The sequence below is a fragment of the Coptis chinensis genome, chromosome 2 (assembly GCF_015680905.1).
Source record: "Coptis chinensis isolate HL-2020 chromosome 2, ASM1568090v1, whole genome shotgun sequence".
NCBI classification, from domain to species: Eukaryota; Viridiplantae; Streptophyta; class Magnoliopsida; order Ranunculales; family Ranunculaceae; genus Coptis; species Coptis chinensis.
The window spans coordinates 6,616,466-6,626,211 of record NC_141457.1 but is presented as its reverse complement, the minus strand read 5'-3'; the positions used below and the strand labels follow the sequence as shown (position 1 = coordinate 6,626,211).

Below are 9,746 nucleotides of genomic sequence, written 5' to 3'. Positions count from 1 at the left end.
AAGAGGGCTCGCCATTTAAAACACCCATTTGTCATTTACTTTATTACTAAAGCCCAGCCCACCTCCTTTTGAATGTTTTTAGGATTTAAATGAATTTATGTTAGTAATTTAATGGTTTTACTAATTTAGATATTAAATGAAGCAATCCCGTCCCCTATGTTTAATGCACTCCTAAAATTTCTCAATATGTTTAGCGTATGATATTTCTTCTCAAACCTAAGTGTAATATTTTTAAATGGCATTGAAAAGAAGTTTCAAAATACTCTAGATCGCACATCTGCCCCAATCTAACTCAAATCCCCAGACAATCCCGACCACCCTTTGTCTTGCATTGTGTTTTATTATAATAGACTAGGGATTGCCCGTGCCTTCGGCGCGAATACTCTTTATGGATTTGTGTAGACTAAATAAGCTACTACATGCATGTGGTGTTTGATTGTCAAATGAAACTTTTAAAATCTAATCTCCAACATTTCCATTTGAAGTAGATGTTTGAAAGTGCTGGGAGGCCTAAGAGCCTCTTAGATAGACGTTCGGTTTGAAGTTGTCCCTCTTCTATAAAACCAAAACCACATTCTGATCTTGAATAGGTTAGCTACCATGGGCAGAGAAGTTAAGCAAGGTACTTTACAACTAAGAGTTGGCTACTAGTGAGTAGAATTTAGAAGGTCTATTATCTCAAAATTTAAACTGAGAAAAAACTTGCAATTAACAGATGCACTAATAGTAATCGGTTGCACTGTTTTTTTCTACGCATCCATGATGAACTGGGAGGTACTTATCTACCCATGCCCAATAGATCGCATTCCAACCCAACCTTCAGTATTGAAAAGAAGAAATAACCTTTAATCCCAATCAAATTTTAACAATAGTCTCTCATAATAATAATGTAATACCAAAGAAAGAATGATTTACCATTGGGAATGGGAAATGACCTTTACTGTAAGAGAACCCATAGAAAAAATGTTGTCTAAACTGCCACAACCAAGTTGATCACGACAACAATGCATATGATAAAAGAGACATTTACAACTCTCAAAAACCAATTATCACAATAAATTATTATAGGTACAACGTCCTTCCTTTAATACGATAAAAGAATTACAAAGAATCTTCAAACTTTCAATTACAGAGCTAGCTATAAGAAAACCACTGGTTTCTCTTTAGTACCACCAGCTTGCATAACCAAATTATTATTATTCCATAAAGTCCATGAGAGACTATGCCTACATTTCATGATTTCAACAGCTCGAACAATAACTTACACTCCCTTTTCAAACCTGCAGTAAAAACATATAATGATGTTAGCTTAGACATGGTTTAACCATGCAAATATTGTTGCTTCTAATAAGGATTGCTTAGTTTGAGTAAATCTAGGACATATACCATCCAAATATGTAAAGTAAAGTAAAGAGAATCCAATGAAATGAGAGCAAGTAGAGCAAGGCATCTAGGCTCTACTGCTTGCTCTCCTTCATATCGTGGATTAACTTATCTCCCTTTGTTTGTTTTCTACCACCAGAAAATTCAACTATAGAAAGAACCTTGAGGGTTGGATATATATTTAAGTCTAATTAAGCAAAAGTAAGTCCAAACAATAATATTATTGCATCATTCAGGGGTACCACACATCATTTCGTTATTATTTACGTAACCAAAGAACCTACACATTCAATGACTAAAGTTTAAAATCACAACAAAGCATCCGAGCGAGTATCACCAAATGGTAGCCAATACATCAATCTTAGATAGTTATAAGATGTAAATTGTTGTGAATATATGACTGCGGAAGCAACGTTACCCACAACAAACAGATCAATCCAACACAAGGATCGATCCTTCTCAATAGACAAGACTTCAACACCCTCCAAGCAATATCCCAACACTTCTCAATATCAAATAACAAGCATATAAAGTAAAACAATTTAATGTAAAAGAAGAACAAACCACAAGACGAGATATATCGTGGTTCGGCAATTTGCCTACGTCCACACTGCGAGTTCCAAGCTTTACTAGATATCCGGAGTAACAGATTACAAGTCTCTCAATTCACTCACAAAGAATGAATACTCAAATCACAAAGAATTGCTCTCTTATAGTCTCTCTCTTTCTTGGTTTTGGAAAAGTTAGGTTTCTACAGAAAAAACCTATTTTTATACTATTTCAGAAAAGCTTCCGAAACAGTTAATTTCGGGCTGAAATTGGTTGGGCTGGTCGCTTCATCGTGGCGTGGTGCCCAAAACACCGGAGGGTCGCCCATCGAGGCTTGTGCGCTCTTGACATGAAAGAGAAAAAAATGCCCTTTTTCTCTACATTCTCCACCTCGGTGAGGTTTTAACACATAAAACCAAGCCGAACACATCCAGTAATAACACATCCAGTAGGAACACATCCAGCAAGGAAGACTCGCAGTCAACTGCCCCGAAGGACTATGCCCACACAGGGCTCTTTCAAACATGTAGGATTTGGAGCAAGTCCAAACAGTGTTGGAACTTAACTCCGGTGACAACTTTCGTCAGCATATTAGCAGGAATATCATGGGTGTCCACTTTCTCAAGTGCTACATCACCATCCTCAACGACATCCCGTATAAAGTGATAACGGACATCAATATGCTTGGTCCAAGCATGATGAACTTGGTTCTTCGCCAAATGAATAGCACTCTGACTATCACAATACAAAGCAACACTGTTCTGCTCAATACCCATATCATCTAGAAGACCTCGAAGCCATAGTGCCTCTTTCACTACCTCTGCCACTACCATATACTCTCCCCGGTAGTGGTAGACAGAGCAATCAGAGTTCTCCATAGAGCATAGACCTCCAACTAACCGTGCATCATGCATCATAAACACATAACCGGTGAGTCGATCGTCGTCTATCTAGATCACCCCGCATAATCGAATCCACAAACCCACTGACATAACAAGTGCCTCCACCATAAACTAATCCCACATCCAAGGTACCCTTCAAGTACCTTAGTACCCATTTCACTGGCCTCCCAATGCGGCTTCCCGGGATTTGCCATATACCTGCTTACAACACTAACTGCCTGTGAAATGTCTGGGCGTGTGCACACCATAGCATACATCAAACTACCCACGGCACTTGCATAAGGAACATTAGCCATATGCTTTTGTTCCTCCACCGAACTAGGAGAGAACTTAGCTGAAAGCCTAAAATGCCCAGCTAAAGGTGTAGAAACCGACTTTGCATTCTCCATACCAAATCGTGAAATTACTTTCTGAAGGTATTTCTTCTGAGATACAACTATCCGTCGCTTCTTCCTATCTCTGTCAATCTCCATGCCCAGTATCTTCTTGGCTCCACCTAAGTCTTTCATCTCAAACTCAGAGCTAAGTTGAGATTTCAACTTGTCTATCTCCACCATGCTTTTGGAAGCAATAAGCATGTCATCCACATAAAGCGGAGATAGATGAAGTCATTACCACGAAGCCTTCTAAAGTAGACCGCAGCCAGTCATACTTACCGGTGTACTCATGTTGCGTCATGAATGTGTCAAAGCGCTTGTACCATTGCACGGGCAATTGCTTTAACCCATACAAAGGATGATTCAATTTGCATACATAATCTTCTTTTCAAGAACGACAAACCCTTCGGGTTGTCTCATATAGATCTCTTCTTCCAAGTCCCCATGCAAGAAAGCGGTTTTCACATCAAGTTGCTTTAACTCCAAGTTGAAGTGAGCAACTAAACTCAATAACACACGAATGGACGTATGTTTGACCACCGGGGAAAATACCTCATTGTAGTCGACTCCTTCCTTCTGTGAAAAACCCTTTGCTACCACTCTTGCCTTGTACCCAGTACTGTCGGACTCAGGAAGGACCTCTTTCTTTCTGAACACCCATTTACTGCCGATAGTCCTTTTGCCCTTTGGCAATAAAACTAGGTCCCATGTGTGATTTTTATCAAGAGATTCCATCTCTGCTTGCATAGCTACCAACCAATCTCTGTAATGAGCATCTCTAATAGCTTCCTTGAAGCTATCTGGCTCATCATCTTCGATATTCAGTGCATATGCCACTAAATCCACCTGACCATAGTGTTTCACCGGCTTCTCGTGCCCATACTTGTGCACTTCTTTAACTTGTCTCTGTGGCCTAGGGTCAGCCACTACAAGTTGCGGATGCTCTTGCTCTTCTTCCCTTCTTTGGTGGTTCCATGATTTGGTACCTCATCATAATCTAACCAGTCATCTGCTGCATCAGACAACTCAAGTTCAGTAGCTTGAACTTCTATAGACTCACCATTCTGCCCAGCTACTTCCGGCTTACTGAAAGATAACACGAAAGTCTCATCAAAGGTAACATCTCTGCTGACCAGGAACTTGTGGTCTTCTAGACACCACAATCTATATCCCTTTACCCCATTTGCGAAGCCTAAGAATATGGCCTTCTTAGCTCTAGGATCTAGCTTGTTGTCCCTCACATGGTAGTAAGCTGTCGATCCAAACACTCGCAAAATACTATAATCAGCTGGGTTACCTGACCACACCTCATAAGGTGTCCCCGCAATCTATAGCTGGTAATCGGTGACCTATTATGCAGGTAACACGCCATGGACACGATGATCGCCCAATACTCTTTGCCTAGACTGGCATTAGACAATAAACATCTTGCTCTTTCAAGCAAAGTTCTATTCATCCTCTCTGCCATTCCATTCTCATTGCGTGCGCGTGACCGGGTGTCCGATTAATGGGCAATTCCTGTTGAGCCTGTAACTCTTGGAAAGGTCCATAGGTATACTCGATTACTATTGTCGTCGACCGTAATGTCTTTACCTTCCTATCTCGTGCGATTCTCAACCCTTGCCTTCCACTTCTTAAATGTCTCAAACACTTAATCTTTCGATTTCATCATATACACCCACACATAGGGAGTATGATCATCAATGAATGAGACATAATAGCGGTTACCTCCCTTGGAAGCCACCCTGGAGGGTCCCCAAACATCCGTATGCACATAGTCAAGGATGCCTGTTGTCGTATGCTTGCTTGACTTGAACTTGACTCTGCTTCCTTCCTATAGGCCTTGCTCACCGCGAGAACCCCATACTTGGCTTCTTCAAGTTCTTCAAGAACCCTCGCTTGCACAACTCAGACAAACCCTTTTCACTCATATGCCCTAAACGCATATGTCATATCTTAGTGCACTCAGAATCATTACTACATGCACCCACTGCTACATCGCCTATCACTGTACTACCTATCAGAGTATACAAGGTTCCATATTTTTGACCCTTCATAACAACTAAAGAGCCATTAACAATATTTAGGACTCCACCTTCGCCCACAAACTTGTGGCCTTTGGAGTCCAAGGTACCAAGAGAAATAAGACTTTTCTTTAGCTCAGGAACATGTCTCACATCGGTTAAAGTCCTCACTACACCATCATACATCTTGACCCGTATAGTTCCAATTTCTACCGTCTTACAAGCAACGTCATTACCCATTAAAACGGAACCACTATCAATGCTCTCATAAGAAGTAAACCACTTTCTATTCGGGCACATATGATAGGAACATCCGGAATCAAGAATCCACCTTTCAGTCATATAGTCTTGTGTGGACACACAGAGACTGAACTCATCCTCTTCAGAGCCTGAAGCATAATTTGCCTCAATTTTTGCCTTACCTTTCTTCTGACCATCTCTCTTGTTCTCTTTCTTCGGGTGAGGACAATTACTTGCGTAATGTCCCTTTTCATTGCAATTGTAGCACTGTACATGTGTTAAAGGCTTCTTTGACTTGGACCTAGAATTCTCATTACTTGAATAATTCTGTTCATACAAATTTCCTCTTGCCACTAGCCCCTGACCTGCATCAATGTTATTCTCTACACGTGTCTTATTCATCAACTCATAAGAAAGAAGTGCACTCTGAACTTCGTCAAGATCGACGACTTCTCTGTTCATGAATGTAGTCATTAGATGCTCATAGCTTTCTGGCAAGGAGAATATTAAACATGCCGGTTGATCCTCATCATCCATCTTCATACCAACATTCAAATAATCCACTAGACGTCGATGGAACTCACTAACGTGCTCTTGCATCGTTGAACCATCGACCATCATGTACCGATAAAGACTCTTCTTAAGGTACATCTTGTTCGTCATGCTCTTGGTCATATACATAGACTCTAGTTTGAGCCAAATACCGGCAGCGGTATTTTCTCCTATCACACTATACATAACCTCATTAGCAAGACATAACTAGATTGATGAACAAGCTTGAAGATCGAACTCTTCCCAATCATCATTACTCATACTCGCCGCCTTAGATTTAATCCCCTTTAAAGCCTTGTGCAAACCTTGTTGGATGAGGATGTCCTTTAGTTGGACTTGCCAAATCCCAAAGTTATTCTTCCCATTAAACTTCTCTACTTCAAACCTTGCGTTTGACATCTTGGGAGCCATCTTTCAAGTTACACAAAATAACCCAAAAAAAAAAATTCACCTCGGAATTTAATCGAACACCTTGTCTACACAAATTTCGAGCACTAAACTCAAAATCCTAGGTCGTATACCTACGCTCTGATACCAATTGTTGTGAATATATGACTGCAGAAACAACGTTACCCACAACAAACAGATCAATCCAACACAAGGATTGATCCTTCTCAATAGACAAGACTTCAACACCCTCCAAGCAATATCCCAACACTTCTCAATATCAAATAACAAGCATATAAAGTAAAACAATTTAATGTAAAAGAAGAACAAACCACAAGACGAGATATATCGTGGTTCGGCAATTTGCCTACGTCCACACTGTGAGTTCCAAGCTTTACTAGATATCCGGAGTAACAGATTACAAGTCTCTCAATTCACTCACAAAGAATGAATACTCAAATCACAAAGAATTGCTCTCTTATAGTCTCTCTCTTTCTTGGTTTTGGAAAAGTTAGGTTTCTACAGAAAAAACCTATTTTTATACTATTTCAGAAAAGCTTCCGAAACAGTGAATTTCGGGCTGAAATTGGTTGGAGCGCGGGTCATGCCCATCGTGAGCGTGGTAAAACACCGAAACACTGGAGGGTCGCCCATCGAAGCGCAGTCGCTTCTTGACATGAAAGAGAAAAAAACGCCCTTTTTCTCTACATAAATGTATGAAAATGTATATTGAATAGTAAATTAGTATTTAGTGGGTGTCAGTAGTGGGTTACTGGACACTAACTAAAAAAGGTATACAAACATATACCTGGTTAAGAAGCGCGACTACGCAACAACCATTTAAACACAAGATTAAGCAACCTAAAAAATATGATAAAAGTTTCACATGTCACCCTCCCTGGAAATGCCCCCGAATGGAGTACTAATGATTGCAAGAAATAAAATGACGACCATTACCCAAATCAGTTATCCTCGGATCTCGATTCCTCAATATGAAAATTTTGCTATCAGCAAAGTTCAAAATTAAATAAGCATAAAAAATGAGTAGTTAACATAAGATATTAAGATTATCATGTTAAGCATATAAAATTGAAAGAATAAGTTGAGCGCAAAATGAAAATACCGAAATCGTTAACTTCATAACAGTAGGTTCGGAATTCATATAGAAAATCAAGTAAAAAGGCTACACGACTACACCACTTAAAGCAACAGAGAAGTTGTAGTCAAGCCAAATTTTGAGTGGCTAGAGAGAAGCAATGTAATTCTCCTAATTTAATTAACATTATTCAAAAGGTATCGAAATATACATTGAACACACTGAATGAGGCCTATTATTGACCAACTATCATTTTGCTACTTCACTTTTGTAGGACTTCGTCGTGGTAAACCCAGTGTCACCTTAGTTCGAATTTGTTCTAGCCTTGTAGGACTTTTGTAGGACTTTGTTTGATGCTATCCTAGCCTTGCTTGCAAGCTTCAGTAACTTATAGATCGAGTATTCAAAAACATGTAAGAGTATTCGAATATAACTATTTCAATTGGAGAAAATACAGAAGCGAAGGTCAGATTGTCTAACCATTTCCTATTGGTGGAATTTTCAATTGTTGTTGTCTTAAAATGGGAAACAAAGATCAATATATATGACTGTAACACATACCTGACTCGCCGAGATTAGCCAGAAGAGGTTCAATAAGTCTTTCTTTATTTTCTTCCTTCCTTTCTAAACACAAAGCAATAAATAAAAACAAAACACCATATTAAAAGTTATTCAGCAACAATGCTAAAAATTATGTTCCACCAAATCATCTACTGTTACCCCATTCCCATTACTTAAATAGATTACAAAAGAGTACCGCCAATTGACAAAATGACTCAATTAGAGTAATCATCGACTTTTCCAGTTTTTTGCCATTCTTAATTCGTTCGCCAATAAACCAATTAAAGTAGAAAGAAAATTAGAGAGCATGAGAGATGAGATAGGGAAATTACCTAAGAGCGGAGGGCTTTACAATTGAAAAATATAATAATGAAGAAAGAGGAAAAAATCAGAAAGAAAAAAGGAGATAAGATGTGAACCTAAAACATTAAGAAGAACCACATACCAGTCAAGCTTCCTTGCTGCATTGCAATAGCTCTAAAGGCACCTATATTAAAGGTTGCATCACCCTAAAATGCACCCAGAGGCTCTTAGCAAATAGATTATATTTTCTTTGAATTCCTGAAAAAAAAAGATCAACATCAATTTTTTTATTTATTTTTGGTAACATCAAAACTGAAAGCACAACAAAGATCAAATTACATATTGAAATTTCATTATTAAGTTTCCACTGTCTAATACGAATATAGAAATGACACCCTTCAATAAGTTAAATTGATGCATAGAACCCCAAATCGATAAGGTAACAACCTCAAAATCTAACACAAAAAGGAAATTACCAAGAGATGTGTAAAGTACACAAAAATAAAAACAATATAACCCATACTTGTTTACCATTGAGTTTATGTTGCTACAGATATCCAACTTTCACTTATTAATGTGGAAATCCCCAAATAGAAGAAGCGCAAAACTGCAAATTAAATAGGAACGCATATTAGAAATCTCCAATCTCTATTGAAAATTTTATATTTTAAATTGCAATATATTAAAATGCATTAAAAAATTTGTCACAAAGAAACCTATATATTATAGAGATCCGCCGATATATTAGTCGGAATTGTGACATACAATTTAACACAATTCCAGTAAGCATAAAAAACTAGCGACAATGATTCTTACTAATTCACAAATATATAATGAAAACAATAACTACCATTTTCGACGTAATTAGATAATATATAGATGATTGCAAAACTGGAAAAAAGTTTGGGATTCAATAACCTTTTTCAAGGGTTTAGTTTCTCCCCACTAGGAAAGAATGCCAATTGCTGCGACAATTCCTATTAAATCAGAAGAATCAAGGATTAATTAATATAAGAACAAACAAACAAAATTATAAAGCTACAAAGAGGTAAATAGAAATTTTTCGAAAGATATTTGTTCTTCTTGAAGTTCGCTAAGTACTCTTACCAACAAGAACTACATGTTTTGAGACTGAAGAGTCAAAGAGAAAATTAAAGAATCATTTTGCTTGAGAGAGAGGGAGGAAGATAGCTTAATGGTGAAATGGGGAGAGAGCCAGAGAGGAGTATTCAATTCAAATTTGCGTTTTTCTTTTATGAGCACCTATCATAATACTAAAGGGTTTCTATTAATTAATTTTGGTAACTGAAGCTAAAGTGAGTTAAGATGGGCCATTAATGAGCTATCAAGGGGAAATTAAACACAATTTTAG

At 38.1% G+C, this 9,746-nt stretch overlaps 1 long non-coding RNA gene across 1 annotated transcript; it reads right to left on the bottom strand.

Annotated features, from left to right (window-relative positions):
- Positions 1 to 8,518: 8,518 nt before the first annotated feature.
- LOC147514596 (uncharacterized) lies at positions 8,519 to 9,351 on the bottom strand. The gene is made up of 3 exons (XR_015213240.1): positions 9,293 to 9,351; positions 8,906 to 8,981; positions 8,519 to 8,632 (listed from the first exon to the last, which is right to left on the bottom strand). It is a non-coding gene; the product is annotated as an uncharacterized LOC147514596 (long non-coding RNA).
- Positions 9,352 to 9,746: the final 395 nt, after the last annotated feature.